We start from the raw sequence: 18,608 nt of genomic DNA, 5'->3' as shown, positions 1-18,608 counted from the left end.
GTGTGCACTTGCAAAAAAAAGAAAAAAAAACCCTCCACTGAAGGTGAGAAAAAGAGCATCACTCTGTGCTTCCAGCTCATTTATCACCCAGTGATAGCAGGGTTACATAACATTGAAGGTGAAGTCTGATGCACGGATAGCGATACATGTTGCTTTTGTGTCTGTGCAGAATTCAGTTTATGCCCTGTAGTTCTTGGAAGGCTGTCAGACCAAGAACATTAGCCGCTGTGATTAGACACAAGTGAAAACCTGCGTCGTAAGTCCTTTTAATATGCATATTTTCAATGAAAGCAGACTTTATATATGTTGAAATTGACACAAAGCAGATTTACATTTTACATCTACTTCAAAACAAGAGTCCTCTACCTCCTCAAACATATCCTGTGCTTAAGAAGTCTACTTCATTATTTGAAACGGTTGATAAAAGAAGTAGATGAGAGAAAGAAAGAAAGAAAGAAAGAAAGAAAGAAAGAAAGAAAGAAAGAAAGAAAGAAAGAAAGAAAGAAAGAAAGAAAGAAAGAAAGTAAGAAAGTAAGAAAGTAAGAAAAAGGAAAAGTGGCAAAGAAAGTCGGGAGAAGAGAAGTGAGAGGAGATTATTATGGCTTATCATTAGTGAACCTCTGACTGCACAGTAATCCATTGCAAGAGCTCCCACGTCAGTAAAAGCCAACTCCAGCCCTTCATCAATGGAGAAAAGACATGGAGAGTGGAGATAGAGAGGCAGATCAAGCAAAGGAGTAATTCTGAATCTACATAGTAAGTGAACACCATTTCACTGGTTACCACTGGCAACCAAAGAGGCTGCAGAAAACATTCCCATGCCATTCTTGGTCAGTTTTTAGTGCATGTGTGTCAAAGAGAGGTCTTACTGAACCAGCAAACTCAGATTAGAGGTATTCTTAATTTTAGGTATTTTATATTTTTATTGCAGAGAGAAAAACAGACAGAGGAATAGATGGAAAAATGACACACTGCCCATTTGCCCAATATTGCAATGAATTATGCGTAATGATGTGAGTAAGTGCATATGACTTACACAAAGAAGCCATCCAAGCAGCTTACTGTAACCATAAATGTGAATTACCAAGCCACGCCATCAGAGCTGTTCTTTTTCTTCACTTAAATTTAATTCTGATTTATAACAAGCCATCATAGCCATCTTCGGTGTCCTAAATAAACTCTAGCCACTGAGTGAGTTAATGAAAAGTTATTTTGCTAATTGGTTTACTTAAGAACACTCTGTTGCATTGTTTTTCTTTATTAATTTTGCAGCGAGGCAGAATAGATGGAAGAGATGGAAGGAAAGAAAGGCTCCCACAGACAAAATCAAAGTTGTGAGTTTGGTACTTCATGGGTGTTAGCCTGCTGAGCCACCAGTTCACAGCCCTGATTGTCAAACCGGTGTTGAGCATAGGAATGCTGAGCAAACAAAAACACCACTGTTTTATTTTCACAAAGTAGCCAAGGGTCTGGCTTCTCTCTCCCGCTTTTCGCCTGCTGCTGTGCATTCCAATAAAAGTCTCCATAGATAATGAATGTTAGTGAGCTGTCTGCAGCCAAACCTTGGCTCCTATGGCAGTTATGACTGTCCACTGTGGTGTCTGTGTGTTAGTCATCTCAGGATGAATGAGTCACCAGAGAGAAACCTCAAGCACCACCCAGGTAACAGTTCACATACGTTCACTCACACACACTGAACCCGGCAAAGGGATGAGCGAGGTCATGGACTGAGAGGCAGAATGTCTATTGAGTGGTGTTATGCTGCCACTGTGTGGCCACTACCAAGAAAAACAGTTCTAAGCAGCTGCGACACACAAAGGATATCATATTGGATCTAGTAGTGTGGCATTAAATAACAGTACGGTTGTACACAGCTCTTATGAGAAAGACTAAAGATTTATTATCACTGACAGATTAAAACTTTGCAAATCTAACTGACCTCTGACTCTCATAGCTTTGGTAACATGCAAAAACAGGACCAAGGCCAAAATCTTCTCTATTTTCTATTTTAAATGATGTGCTTACTGGTAACACCACAGTATATTTTACACAGATTCTTGCATTAATCTAAAGGGTGCACCCACTGACAGTTTACTTTAGCTTCTTTAAACAATACTAGCAAATATAAAAATATTCAGATGCAGTCCACATTAAATGTAAAAAGCATTGTTTTGTACCTGCTAAAGATATGACAAAAAAAATAGGACAGATGTCCCTGTATCTCACCAGCCTGTTCTATCAAGAATCAATAGCAACTTTAATGTGTGAGGTTGTCAGATTCTGCTGCTATGTTAAGAGTCTTGGGGTGTTGATGCAGGAGATCCATCTCCCAATAGAAGTGGGTGGTACTTTCAGTGGAGGAGAACTCAGCTAATTAAATGAAAGCCCATATATAACTTCCTATCAGTGCTCAATAGTTTTCCATTTCTGTTATAAACCATCAAAATGTGGCCCACTATAAGTAAAGGCAAATTTCTTAATATTTAAAATATTAAAAAAAAAAAAAAGAAGCAAAAATCTAAATGTCTCAAAACTATGCACAAACTTTGTAGATATTGTCCCACAGAAGCTACATATAAGATTTGAAATGAATCCAACCTCTAGTTTCATCAGAGAAGAGTGAAGAAATTCATAACGAAGACATAGAGAAAGACAGCGACAAGGACAGCAATAATAATGGGTTATATTTATATAGCACTTTTCTATGAACGCATTCTCAAAGCACGTACAGGCTTTGTACAGCTTTGTAGTGGCTGTCAATTCGCGCCTACAGTCCCTCTGACCATTCATACGTATTCATACACCAGTGTGAGTAGCAGCAAGGAGGGTGAAGTGTCTTGCCCAAGGACACAACAGCACATGACTAGGACAGAGCAGGATTCGAATCACCAACCCTTCGGTTACTGGACAACCCACCTGATGAAGATGACGCTGGACACAGTGAGCTAATAATAGCAGCCACAAGCTTCATAGCTACAGGTTGAGTCAATTGTTTGCTGAGGTAAAGGACACAAAAAAATAAAACCAGTACATCAAAAAATCCCTAATGGACTGTACTAGATAGTGTGGATTAGACTAAGAAGAGTGAGCGCATCCAAAAGAGAAATTTAAAGGCAGGTGATTCAGATAGAGAAGTGAGTGAGTGTGAAATGTAATGATGTGCCAAAGGAGACAAAGCCAACATGCTCCAGTACAAAGCTCTTTCTTCTCACTAAGCAACTCTCTATCAACACTGACAGAGCACATTGTTCAAAATCCTCCTACCAGTCTCTACAGCTGGTTGATTTTTCATATTTGCAATTACGGATTTTAGTTAAGCTCATGTGTATGTTGCACAAATTCTTAGTTGCAGTGGAATAAGCTAAATGTAAATGAGGAAATCCACAGTAAGACAGAGCTCATCTGTTGATCTTGGATAGCGACATCTAGATTTGTGAACCAGATCAGCCTTAAAATCCACTCAGTATGATGAATACATTTGTTTTACAATGGAACTTATTAGGCCTTAAATGTTCTGTCGAGGCTCTGCTCTGATGTGGTGCTCTGTTTAGTTTGAATATGTTTTTAAAGAGGGAATATCAAAACCAACGTCACTGTTCCTCAGGAGGAAATCCAGCAAAACTTTTGTTAACCACCTTGGCGCGTACGCCGTGCGGTCTGTTGAGTTCATCAAGCTAATTAGGAGTCATTATCCAAGAAACCGCAGCATTCTTCAATGCCAAGACAGGAGGAGGAAGACAAAATGTTGCAAAATAAAGCTGACAAAAAGTGGAGAAATAAATCAGACAGTAAGGATGACATCAGAGGGAAGAAGAAAAAAAAAAAAAAAAAGCTTGGAGGAGTTCCCATCACCAGACCTTCCCTTGACTCCACATGGGCCACATCATCAGACTAATTACATCAGTAATTGCTGTGCTAATGCTGCAAAGGCCTTGAGGCTGTACTCGTGTACCCTATTTTGATTGAGGCCACAGAAAGATCGGCAGCTACAGGGAATAGTAGAGCTCTGAAACGGTTGCCAATTTGTCACTCAACATCTGCCATCCACTGACTGGAGTAGATGAGTCCAAGTATTGTACTTGTCGATGCACCAAACTACTAACCTTAACCCATAAAGATCCAAATATTCACCGGCAACAGATATAATTTACTGATAAAAAATGTTAAATAATTGTGATCCACTAATCCTAGCAATACATGTAAATAAGTGGTGTAAAATATAGTTTGTCATCTTTTCATGGTCATCAGATATATCAGATACAACACGGATTCTCCAGTAAAACTCATGACAGTGGAACACATTTGTTTTTATGTTCAGTTAATGATACATTTTACTGAATACTCACCTCTTTTATCTGTTTTGATATAATGACCCTCAACTTCAATCTGAGCTTTTATGAACTAGGGATGCACCGATACCACTTTTTTCCGGACCGAGTACAAGTACAAGTACTTACATTTGAGTACTTGCCGATACCGAGTACCGATATGAGTAGTTAGTAATACCATTACAATTCTTAGTTACTTTTATAAATGTACTTTATTGTCGTTGTCATTAGTCTGACCGGAACAAAGTGCTGCTACTGACATTTAATGCGTTGGAATGGGTGTTTCTCAATCAATCCACCAGAGGGCGCCACTCTTAATTAACATACTGGCCGAATACTACGAGGAAGAGTAAAGTTTTTTGAGAAGAAGAAAGTCAGCAATAACAAACATGGTGATGACAGAGGAGGTAATATGAATACGAGGTAATATGAAGGTAGCTGTCATAAATATATCAGTAGTTTTTCACTAACTCACAAAGTTGCTCTTTGAAAATATCCACTACATCCACGGTTCCCAGTGGTACTGTTTCTCCGTCTGGATATGCACAGAGCCTTTTAAGATAATGTGATGATCTTTATATGGCTCTGGGTATGCATCCGCTAGCTCCCAGAAAACAGACAGAATTACGTGTGGAATGTACACAGAGGACGGACAATACGCTCCATCTGTATCTGTCTGTGTCTTTAACGTAACTTGCAGTCAGTGTTACTTTTGTCACCATCGTTTATTGTGAAAAATCTCCACACTGCTCGGCCATGTACCTGCTGCACTATGACGTGAACATCATGCTCCCGTCAAGTGGTATCGGTGAGTTTGTATCGGAGTACTTTTACAAGTACGAGTATTACTACACACACTCAGTATCGGACCAATACCTGATACTGGTATCGGTGCGTCCCTATTACGAACATCTACATAATCAGTAGGGGTCTGCCAAAATTTCAGTTCATATAAAAATCGCGATTCTCATTTACAACGATTCAGAATCGATTAAAATGTCTCAAAATTGATTTAAAAAAATAAAACAAATCCACCGGCAGCCGGTTCTGGAACATACGCATGCGCGGTAAGCACCAAAACAAAGAGGAAACTAATGGAGGAGGTGGGGCTAGCTAGAGGGTTAGCATTTGGGAATAGCGGCTAGTGCAATTAGCGGTTAGCGCGATTAGCAGCTAGCACATTGACACGCCATCAAATGGAATTAAATAACAAGTGAAAGGATGAAAATGCATACGTATAGCATGCCAAATGCAATAAACTGGCGTCACATACAACGCGATTTCATGAGATCAGTCTGTCAGGAGGCATCACCCAGAGCTTAAGGACACAGTGCCGAGTCAACCACCAGCGGCACACCAACGCACACTGCTGTACCTCACCAAACTCCCTTCCAAGCATGGATACATGTTTAAAACTTAACAAATGTGAAAAAGACATTTTAATGTCTGCATCTGTCATTCTGTCTAGCAAAGCGGACTGGAGAAGATCATGAGGATCCTTTGCACACCTATAGATTGAAGCAGAAATCCTTATGAACCAAATTGTTTTGAATCGAAAATCATTTTGAATCAAAAATCGCTTTTGAATTGAATCATAGCCCGAAAAATTGGAATTGAATTGAATCGTGAGATAGTAAAAGATTCCCACCCCTAATGATCAGTGAATTAAATATACAGTAGGAAAATACATGATTCTCACTGAAAAAACACCAAATACAGAGGATAATATTATAATAAATGGTGACTGCCACAAAAGTAGCACTAGACCTATCACCACTGATGACCACTTCACCTTTAAATGAATAGAAGTACAGAATTAAGCTGTGCACACTGGAGACCACACTGTACAGCAGCACAGCACCAATATCAATACACTCACAAAGGGATGTAAATGCTCGTGCCATTATTGCATTTGAGGAGACAGAAGTATGGATTACAACATCAATGCAAACTGATCTAGACTTAACAGAGTGGGCTCTTCAACTGTGGTGCTGAAGCGGAGTTATGTAACAGCCGAGTTATTAATATTCAATCAAATAACTTGCGCAAATGGTTCATCCAGGCAGTAGCACAGAAAATAAACCCCCCCAGTCTGCAAGTCCATTTTCTAAAATGACTTCCACCTCACTCTGCTGGTAAAATAACAGACCGTACAGATCCAGTCTCTAGCCCACAAGCTCACCTTTGCCGTCCGTCTGCTATCTGCCCTGTATCAGATGGAAAAATCAAGATAAATGTGTGGCTGGTGTGCAGAGCAGTCGCCAGAGAGACAATTTTGTAGTTGGTTGGTGAACCAGACCTGATCTAAAAGAAGACAAACGTTGGGTAAATATTGGACTTAAACCCTCAGATAAGCCAGAAAGCAGATGCAGTGGGATGTTTTTTCCCTTTTCTTTTAAGATACTGTTATGTGCTCATCAAGCTATAGCAGAGAGACTCCACTGGTGTTTTCACTTGTTGCTTAAATGTCTACAATCTTCCATCTAATGCACGGGCGTCAAACATGCGGCCAATCCAACCCGTGGAATGAATTTGTGAAATGCAAAAATTATACTGTAGATATAAATCAGTGAAGTCAAAATAGTTTTAATTCAGGTTCCACATACAGACCAATTCAATCTAAAGTGCGTCAGACCAGTAAAACAGTATCAAAATAACCTATAAATAATGAAAACTGCAAATCTCTTTTTTTTAGTGTACAAAAAGTAAAATTACATGAATGTTTACATTTTACAGAAGCCCTAAAAGAACATCCCTTCAAACATTTTTTCTATTATTTTGAGCTAACCAGATCATTATAATGAGATGAACATAAAACAATTATTATTTTAATGAGATAATGAGATAATTCCATCAAACACTGAGTACTATTACCAGGGGCACAGCTACCAATTGTGGGCCCCATAAAAGCGTAAATGTTGTGGACCCACCATAAATTCAGTATGTTCTCGATCTGTCAGAGCGGGAGGCGTGGGGATGTGGTCCGTACATAACGTCACTTACACTAGCGCAAAACGAAACTGAAATTTAACATGCTTTCAACATCCGACTCTTCTATGCCTTTGTTATACAGCGGACCTTACAAGAAATTTTCACAACTTCTAACCTGTATCCGCTGGACCCCCTCCACTGCTCTATGGGCCTCCCACAAATGCTGGGCCCCATGATTTTGTCATGTTTACCCTCCCGCACCCCAGACTATTGCGCATAAGCATCACAATGGCATCAGGTAAACTGTGTTGTGCCGAATTCTATTCCCTGCCAAAAACTGCTCCCCCTTCCTACATCAGCCATGAAGAGGACAATGTGCATCAAACTCACCCTGTCACAGCTTTCTGAGAAATACTTCCTGCTCACCCTGGCTGGTTAATTGTTCTCCTTTCTGACTGTAGGGTATGAAATTAATTGTGAATTATTCAACCTCTTAACACCATCACAGCTGTATAGCAATTAAGTAATTAATAATATTGTAAGCTATTGCAGGTATGTTTTTATCTGTTTAATATTAAAGAATGTGCAAACTGTAAGGTATATAAAACTAGTTAAATCTTAGATACACAACACACAAAATATATCACAATAAAAACAGGGATGCAGTTTTTGGCAGGGAGCAGAATTCATCACCAGATACTGCCAAAAGCTGCATCCCCCATCAGAATAAGTTTGCGAAGACAAAGGAGTGAAATGACTTTATCAGCTCCCATTTGGAACTATTCTAGTGTGACAGTGTGAATTTGGTGCACATCGTCCTCTTCATGGCTGACTTAGGAAGGGGGAGTAGTTTTCGGCAGGGAGTAGAATTTGGTACAACACAGCTTACATGATGTCATTGTGATGCGTATGCGCAATAGTACTCTGTTTGATGAAATTATCTTGTTATCTCATTAAAATAATAGTTGTTTTCTTGTTATCTCATTAAAATGATTTGGTTATCTCATTAAAACACCAGAAAAAAATGTTTGAAGGCATGTCCTTTTAGGGCTTCTGTAATATTTACAAACTATCCTTTTACAAAAAATAGGACCAATGGCCCTATAGCCAAATTAAAAGTTTTGGGAAATGTATCCAGATGCCATTTATTATCACCCAGTTATGTGTATTTATTATATTACAGAAATAGCCCATGTTTTGGTCATATTCCAATCAGATCTGTAAAAAATTCAAATTCCAACTTGATATCATTGATACTTATTTATTGTATCAGTCCACTTCCCATCTGTTATAACAGGAAAATTTTTCAAAGTCGCACCAAATCCAGAATCAGATCTGGATGGAAATAATTGCAATACCTTGTGCTGACATCATCATAAAGAAGCTGTATACCAAGTTTCAAGTCAATCAGAACTGTAGTTTGGGAGAAAAAGACGATTGAAATTTTTTCCCCATAGGAGCCCATGTTAAATTTTCCGTAAGTTCCCGGATCCAGAAGAAGATCCTGATCAGCATGTGGCCATTACGTTTTGGTCATCTCCCCATCAGGGCTGTACTGTAGAAATTTCAACTTGATATCATTTATATTTACTGAGTTATTGCATCGATCCACTTCCTGTCTCTTATAATGGGGAAATTTTTCAAAGTCGCACCAAATCCAGAATCAGATCCGGATCCAAATAATTTCACTAACTTTTGTTGACATCATTATAAAGAAGCTGTATACCAAGTTTGAAGTCAATCGGAACTGTAGTCTCGGAGAAGACAATCGAAATTTTGGTAACGGACGACAGACGACGACGACGCTGACGGATGCCGCATGACGACAATAGCTTACGGCCTGTCGGCCGGTAAGCTAAAAATGTGAATAACCCGAACAAACATGAACAACCTGAAATGTCATAAGAGAAGTAAGTGTCATTTTAACAATATTCTGCCTGTTACGAAATTTTTGCGCATTTGTACTTGTAATGTAAGTTGTAATGCACATGAGTAGTGCTGCCACTAATGCCACTACTTTCTAACAATTAACCTTTCTACTAATTTTTCGATTAGGCGACTAATCTAAACAACTAAAAAAAAAAAAAAAAACAGGGAGAGGGAGGGGATGAATGGGTGCGCACCCATCCATGGATCAGGGGAGGGGGGATGAATGGGTGCGGGCATGGATTTGCCAGGTGCCAGGGCCAAAAATAAATAGGCGGTCAATAGTAAAATGACTCATCGACTAAAAAAATTGCTGCTGACTAATTTTCATGGTCAATTACGTCAACTAAGTTAACTAATCGCGGCAGCACTACACGTGTATTTTTCTTAAGACATTTCAGATTGTTCGTGTTATTCAGATTTCTAAAATGTAACCATTTTCATAATGTAATTTGACTTTTTTCACTGTTATTATTTTACCGGTCCAGCCCACTTCAGATCATATTGCACTGAATGTGGGCCTTGAACTGAAATGAGTTTGACACCCCTGATCTAGTGGATGAAAAAACAGACAATGCACTTTCACATTCATCTTAAATACATCTCATATGCTGAATATAATTCCTTAAATAATTCTTAAGAATAGTTTCTCCTGTGTATTTTCATGTACTTGATGATTCACACTTTCATATCCTTAAGCCATCTGAGGATATATCAAGATGGTAACTTAGTCAATGACAAAAAAAAAAAAACATAGTTCAATACAGAATGTAAGGGTAGACAGAAGAGTATGTGCTCTGATTCACACTGATAGGAAACCAAGAACTTTTAGTTACAGACTGACCAAACCAAAAGCAAATATGTCACATCAGTATCTGACGTCTATTTCCACAGGAGGTTTTGCTGTTCTATTCCGTGTCCGTGGTGTGAGTGTTTATGAATGATTATGTCTGAGTACAGTCTGTGCCTGTTTCCTCAGAGCATTAATAAGTCCGAACAGAGACAGAGCCTAACCACAGGGAACAATGACATATCTCTTACAGCAGTCCTGCCAACCCAGAGCAACATGCTGAATATCATTCACCTCATTGGACAAACTGAGTACCGCTGAGATTCCTGCCAGTACTTTATAAAGAGGCCTTGCTTGCTTGTGTGTGAGTATGTACGCACACGATCTGTTTGAAATGCATCTTGTGGCGTTTCCTGTGGGTTTCTGTCAGCCACCGGTGAATCAGGAAATTACAAAAAACAACTATTTGCCATTCCTGGGTTATGAATTAATTGCAGGAAATTGAACTATCCTTGTTCTATTTAGTAGACAAACCTTCTGAGTCATCTTGTAAACAGACAGTGTGTCTGACTAAACGCTGCAAATTAGCACGAACAAAGCATTATGTAGTTACAGCCGTTCAATCAACAGGAATGATATGGTCTGTACTCCGATTACATGGTTACTCAGCCCCTCAAGTTTGCTGCTGCTGCTGCTGTGTGCATATTTATACACTAACACACATGGCACATCCAAACCACACAGACCAAATGCCAGATGAGTCACACTTACAAGTACATCTACAAAAATAATTCCATTGTCTCAGGTATTTGTAGCCTATTATTTACGCAACATTAAACTTTGACTGTATCGTGATTGGTTTTATAAAGCGCATCTCAAGAAGCTTTAAATCCCAGATGTTAACCACTACCGTTTGTGTAGTACGGTGAGAGGAATGAGGCGCGGGTAACTGGATTTGAGTGACGTTATCAGGCTGTTCTGGCAGCGGTACTGTCAAGAGTGTCATAACAGGGACCAGTACGGGCCTGATGTACCAGATAATACAGAAAATGCAGATGTGTACGACCTAATACACACTGGGAACATATAAAAGCAATCACTGCACCGTAGAAGTGCAGGGTGTCCGTAAAGTGTCTTCAAATTTATTACAAAAGCAAATGAATAGATAGATATGTGAAAAGGATTACAAAATGAAAAGTGTGGAAAAAAACACTGCCATTTTAAGATCAAACTTTACTCTTTTCATTTAGAGCTACGTCCACTTGTGAAAACAACAACAGCACTTCTAGCTTTTATCATGTTGTCACTTTTTTTGACTATAAAAGTTGTTTCTTAATACTTGGTTAAGGTACTTTTAGTGGCTTGCAAAAAAGCTATTACAAGGAACTGGGGAAAGACAGAACCACCAGCAGAGGACCAATGGATCACAATTATTGAAGGAATATATACAATGGAAAAAATAACTCACAAACTGCGACTACAAGAAGCACAAATGGACAAAAAATTGAACAAATGGACTGATTACAGAACTCAAAATGGTGGAAAGACTGAATAAATCTGAATGTAATGTCATGTAGTGTACCCAAGCAAGTTTTGTTTGTTTGGGTTGTTTTTGCTGATTATGTGTTTATAAAATTTCAATAAGAACTTAAGTGGAAAAAAAAAGCTGTTTCTTAATGGTTCTCATCCCATCTCGTCATCTTTTGATGTTTCAGTCAAAGCTCTTGTGGCGTTCAGCAGAGTGACTCAATACTCCCTCTAGTGGACACACAAATCCACAGGACCATTGGTGGAAATAAATTCAGTTTATGTCTCTACAATCCAACATATTGGAATCTTTGGTATAACTTTATTCTACACACTCTAATGATAGTATTAGGAGTACAAATACAGGGTGTCCATTAATTCTATTTACAATTTCACACATTTATTATAGAAGCAAATGAATAGACACATTTTCGTAAATTATTACAAAATAAAAAGTAGATATTTTTTGCCTATTTAATCCACCTCTATGTGGGCACTATTATTTGCTTGAAGCACATTAACCTCCTGAGACCCTGCAATGCATTTTTGTCCTCTGTAGGGGACAAAAGTTTCACAGTTTTATTTAAAAATGCTGTCCATTGCAAAGAACATTTCAATAAGACATAAATAAATAAATACAAATAATTAAAAAAATATATACAGGGTGGGGAAGCAAAATTTACAATGAACATTTAGTTGTTTTTTCTCAGCAGGCACTACGTCAGTTGTTTTGAAACCAAACATATATTGATGTCATAATCATACCTAACACTATTATCCATACCTTTTCAGAAACTTTTGCCCATATGAGTAATCAGGAAAGCAAATGTCAAAGAGTGTGTGATTTGCTGAATGCACTCGTCACACCAAAGGAGATTTCAAAAATAGTTGGAGTGTCCATAAAAACTGTTTATAATGTAAAGAAGAGAATGACTATGAGCAAAACTATTACGAGAAAGTCTGGAAGATACTATTAAAGAAGAATGGGAGAAGTTGTCACCTGAATATTTGAGGAACACTTGCGCAAGTTTCAGGAAGCGTGTGAAGGCAGTTATTGAGAAAGGAGGACACATAGAATAAAAACATTTTCTATTATGTAAATTTTCTTGTGGCAAATAAATTCTCATGACTTTCAGTAAACTAATTGGTCATACACTGTCTTTCAATCCCTGCCTCAAAATATTGTAAATTTTGCTTCCCCACCCTGTATCTGAAAAAACTGTTGCATTACGCAGTTTCCGATCAAGACAATTGTTTCATATAAAAAAGCTCAAATTTTCACTTTCCTGGGTTTCAGGAGGTTAAGACGGTACTAAATTTCTTGCCACATTTGCTGTAGCATATCCTCATCAATGGTGTCAATGACATCTGTGATCTTTTGCTTCAGGTTGTTCATGTTCAGTATCTTTGTTCCATATGTGATATCTTTAACATAACCCCATAAAATCAAATCCAGGGCAGTGATATCTGCTGAACGAGGTGTCCAGGGAATTGGACTGGAAATATTTGATTTAGGAACCCACCAGCATGCAGTTCCCATTGCGGTGGTGCACCATCTACCTGGAAAATGATGGTTGGTTGAAGGTCATCCAGTTGTGGTGAAACATATTCAGTCAAAAGGTCAAAGGTAAACATTTGCAGTCCCACAATGGGATTAAAAACTTTGATAACCACTGAGTACATAGAACAAATCTGATTAACGTATCTCATCAATTGTTTTTGTAATACATATTTTAAATTGTAAAGAGACTTTGTGGACACACTGCAAAAAAGGGGTGTCTAAAAACAAGATAAAAACACTAAATGTGAGGGAAAAAGGTACTCAAAACAAATGAAATATCTGTCTATGCAGAAAGATAATTTCACCTGACAAGATTTCTTGAATTAAGATTGTTCAATTAGGATTTCTACAGGTATCAGCAAATCTAATTTAATGGTTTTTAAGGCCACTTTAAACAAATTTAACGCCTAAGTCCAACTGCAGATACAGTTTTATATATAGTCTTATGAAGGTTTACCGTCGACAGGCTTTAACCAGGTTCTGAATAGTTCCTCCTCCAATTACTTCTGCTGAAACTTGCATTTTCCCATTTTTCTGACATTTGCTAATATTCCCTCCACAGCATGAGCACACTCACATTACATTCCAAGCATCCAGTGTTGTGACGTTGTGTATCAGGCATAAACAATAGACAATTAAAAAGTTCCGCCTGTCAATCATCACACTATACTTCCAATCAAAATTATTAAATGTTTATGTAATCAAAATAAATCGTAAATAACAATGCCTTTTTTTCCATCAAGTGTATTAAATTTGTTGATGCCTCTGGACATCGAATTTAATGCTTTTTAATGCCATTTAAGGCCTTAATTTTCACAAAATCTATTTAATGACTTTTAATGCTTTTTTAATGACCCGCATGAACCCTGTAAATCTAGAAATAAGCATGTCTACAGATGTATGAACACTTAAAATAAGACTTCTAACACTTCTAAATCTAAGATTTTTTTTTTTTAATCTTGGTAAGAACCAAATAATTTGTAATTGCAGCCTGTATATGTGGGTGTAAATTCAAAGACACCCCCAGTTAAAACCGCTGCGCAAGAGAGCTGTGACCTTGAAAATAGAGGATAAGACACACTATGAGTATGATAGTTAAAAGGCAAAGCTGCTGGAGACAAGATGTTACAGTTAGATGATTAGGTTTCACTGTAATGCACACTTTGGCAGCCTTACCGACAAAAGGGTAGATTCACTCCCCTCCTTTGATGTACTGTCTCTACTGTCTGTGCTTAAGTCACAAAATCGCCTCCGCTATCCTGTTTTTAGAATAATTTTTCACTTATATGCAAATAGAGCACACTTATCTATTTGCATCACCAGACGAGTAGCTTCACAAACTGCCCTGTTCTAATGTCAACTGTTCTCAAAAAGGAAATAAATTTGATCTTTAGGGGATAACTGCACCTTGTTTTGAGCGCTCTACATAGAAAAACAGTAGGATAATAAGCAACGGTGCTTTGCTGTGTCACTGTCAGCCTTGCATCTTGAGAGTAAAATGTCCAAATTCCTTAACTGTGCAGCACAACTACTGTTTGTGTGAGTCTCCAGCAGGCAAAGCGGCAGTTGTTTTTGTCACTGTAATTTTCATGAGGCAATTGGTGCTCTTAAGTGATGAGCTGCAATGAGCTCCTCTAAATGTATTCTCCTTGCATTCATAACAAACATGCCAACACAGCTGCTTGTTGTTGTTTTTGTTTTTTTTCTTTTTTTTGTGCAGAGAAAAAAAAAGGAAAGGAGACTGACTGACAAAACCAGACAGATAGACAAAGAGAAAACAGGCAGCACAAATGAGTTTTTTCCGGGAGACATAAAAACCAACTCTACTGTGGAAAAAAAAAAAATTCTTTTGGTTTCCTCCCAACATAAAAAAGACACTTGTCCCACTTGCAGGCAGAGATAAATTGAAAGCAATACATGAGGGGGAAAAATGTTGGAACCCTAAACACTGCTACCTTATATAACCTGTCTCTCTGATGGTCTGTTAATATATATTTAATTTCTGAGTGATTTCCATCTGGTTGGCAGAACTGCAGTCCCTGTGGAACTGCACAAAATGATGCTATAAATAACACCATCCACCAAAACCAATATGCTGCATAAGTGTAAAACCATGGACATAAAGCTGTGCCTTATAATAATCAATAGAAATTATGCATTATTAGCTTTCATGGACTTTGTTAGCTCTCACCCCAAAGCACAAGCGGCAGGTCATCAGATCCAGTGCTGTGCCCATTACAGCGACAGAAGTAGTTCAGGTTAAAGATGCTTTTGAACAGAGTTGGTTTTGCCTGAAGTGCTTCTTTCCAACTGTTTAATGGCAGTAAAAGACGTCCAGGCCTAGCTTCGGGCTTTTATCCATAAAGTATCCTAATCCAGGCTAGGTCTAGATCATAGGCCCGTGAGACGAGTCAAGGACAGCTCAGTGATAAAAGATAAGTTCCTTTCAGCACAGAAATGTGGAGTCCATTTGAAGTAAATGTGGTTCTTAGAGCAATTGGTATGTGAAGATTACATCCCAGGAATCATTTCCCTACTGCACTTAGCAATCAGACAAGTCAGCAGTGTAATATCTCCTCTCCAGCCACATTTCGGACACTATCTATCCATATCCAGCGCTGCTTCTATCACGTGTAAATTTCTCCCACCTGGCTGTGCTGGTGTCCCATTGCACCTCTGACACTGGACACCCAATTACAAAGCTTAGGCTGGTAATGAGTTCTCCAGTTACATGATCCAGTGACCAAAAGACAATATTGAAGGCTTAAATGTTTAATGCATATTCACTAAACCTACTACTGATGTTTGGCATCGGGGTCCTCTAAAGCAGGGGTCACCAACCTTTTCTCTTGAGCTACTTTTACATAATGAAGTTGCTGGAGGGCTACACTAATTTAGCAACATTTATTTACATACCTAATTTTCATACATATGCGTATTTTATATAATACGTTTGTAACATTGTGTTCTTCATTTATTATTTTATTTATTTATATTTCTTTGTTTTAACATTTACAATACTTAAAAAATGTTAATATGAAACTATTATTTCACTTTTATAAAGAAAATCAAAAGTAGAAAAAACAAATACAAGCATTTGCATGCTGTATTCCTAAATATTTTCATACTATGTCAAATATTATGAAATGCAACAATCCTGCATATTTTCATAGAATTATTAAAAAGAAATAATACACACCTGTGTGTGCATTTTTAATACTTCAAAATTGTGAAAGGATTTGACCTTTTCTAAATTCACATATGCTGTCAAAACATATCAAATAAAAACATAACAACTTTGTGCACATAAATCCACCATCGCCCTGTCACTTCTACAGAGTCATCACACTGGAGTAAAACGCAGAGGCTTTGTGTTCTTATAATATTGACCCTTGGCAGCTACCGGTAGATTGCGAGCAACTTGTTGGAGACATCTGGACTAGTTCTATTTTTAGAACAGGCCTGCGGACGACTTGTGGGGTTCTTGTGGGCGACCTGGCGCCTGCGGGCACCAAGGTTGGTGACCCCTGCCTTAAAGGATCCAATAAAATACACTATAAGCCTTTTAAAGTGCAATTCAATTTTAAATCAGACTATTATATTGTCAGATTTAGGAAAATTTTGAAGAAGCAGGATAGGACCCAAGTGGAGAGGTTTAGTAGCCTATGCTGGAATATAGAAAAAAGCAAATATTAGACAGGTAGTCTAATATTAGAATACTTTAAGAGCACTTATGCGTATGGTAATTTAGTGTTTAAGAGTCTGCCTAGACAGCGTGATTTGGTGCTTTCATACTTCATGGCCTAATTTCCATTTTGCACCTGCTGCAACATATTCAGCAGTCAAAGAGGACGGTCGCTGAAACACCTTAGCTGCTTCTCGTTTGAGGAATCAGCCTTTGATTCCTAAAATAATGTATTCTAATGCAAATTATTAAAGCTATTACAGCTAAATATTTCCCTCTTGTTGCTCATTTCTGTTGATAAAATATTTGATCTACTGTAGCGCTTTACCTTTCTCAGTGTGATGAGTGTAGTTCAGATAGTATTGTCACAGAACCAGGTACAGTAACAGACCATAGCTCAGAGTGAGCAGACAAAAGGCAATTCAACTGTTCAAAGAGCATTAAAGATAGAGAACGAAGAGAAGGGGTGAGAGATAAGTGTTTGGAACAGAGAGTATCAGAGGTGGTATGAAGCTGTCAACGTAACTGAGAGTTTGTGCATGGGGGCACATTCTCAAATTGGTAGTTTTTTTTTTTTTTTTTATTAAACAGTCACACGTACAGTAAGTACATCTGAGGGGTTACACTGAATCCTTTCCAGTGTAAGTGTGATGCAACACAGATGTATGCATACAGTAGGTGTGTGGCTTTTGTTGTGTTGATATAGTGCCAAAACTGGCCAACCAAAGGGTCTAATCTGGATGAATTTGTGAAATGCAAAAATTATACTTTATATATTAACAATTAATGGTGTCAAAATCATTTTAGCTCAGGTTCCACTTTCAGCCCAACTCAATCTCAAGTGGGTCAGACCAATAAAATACTATCATAATAACCTACAAATAATGACAACATCTTTGTTTTAGGGTAAAAAAGTAAAATTACATAAAAATGTTAACATTTACAAACTATCCTGAACCTGAAAAAATATGAACAACCTGAAATGTCTTAAGAAAAACAATGTTTTGTGTATTTGTAGATTCGCTGTGATCTGTAAGTTATAATGTACATCTGTAAATGATAAACTGAGGCACAACATTTCTAAAAAGTGCACTTATTTTTCTTAATAAACATAATTTGTTAAAATTTGTTCATGTTATTCACATATTTTTAAAGGACAGTTTGTAGATATAAACATTTTCACACTGTAATTTTACTTTTTTCACTCCAAAACAGAAAAAAGTTTGAAGTTGACATCTTATATTTTCAAAAGGTACGTGGTTTGTGTGTGTGTGTCTTGGGCGTCTCACAAAATCCGGAAAGAGCTGACTGCTGCAGTTTGGCATACTTGTGTATTTTTAGTCAAGGAAGACCCTAGTGAAAACGGCAAGTTTATAGGACCAATATTTTGGGAGATATTAGTAATTTTGAAATACAAAAGCCTTACAATCATGTTGAATGCTTTGGTGGTGACTGCTGGACAAATGCGGTACAGCATGTGCGAATATATAACAAATATCCATGCTGGGGGACTGGGATGCTGCCCCTCAGGGTCGGGATGTGGATTTTAAAAACAAACCCCCTTTTCATATCTCACCCTCGATATTAACAATGATGAAGTCCAGGATATCATCAGTACCAGTTGTAACCTATTACATCAACTAAATATGTAGAATAATAACTATCACAATTCAAACAGTTGTAATCAAAATACATTAACTAGCATATGCAAAATAATAAATATCAGGATTTATCATAAATTTTTATGCCAGTATTTATAAAATATAGACGAACCTGTTTTCCCGAAAGTCAGCTCTCCCAGCATGAAAACTACCATGGTTATTTATATATTATCATGTTATGAATTTAATGGTCTGACCC

The 18,608-nt window shown here is 37.8% G+C and overlaps 1 protein-coding gene across 1 annotated transcript in view; it reads right to left on the bottom strand.

Annotated features, from left to right (window-relative positions):
* Positions 1–18,608, bottom strand: part of LOC115410530 (uncharacterized) — a 136,284-nt gene that overhangs the window by 93,869 nt on the left and 23,807 nt on the right. The gene's annotated exons all lie outside the window — the stretch shown is intronic.

The sequence above is a fragment of the Sphaeramia orbicularis genome, chromosome 19 (assembly GCF_902148855.1).
Source record: "Sphaeramia orbicularis chromosome 19, fSphaOr1.1, whole genome shotgun sequence".
In the NCBI taxonomy this organism is placed as follows: domain Eukaryota; kingdom Metazoa; phylum Chordata; class Actinopteri; order Kurtiformes; family Apogonidae; genus Sphaeramia; species Sphaeramia orbicularis.
Note: the sequence above shows the minus strand (reverse complement) of the source record. Positions and strands in the feature narration are given on the sequence as shown.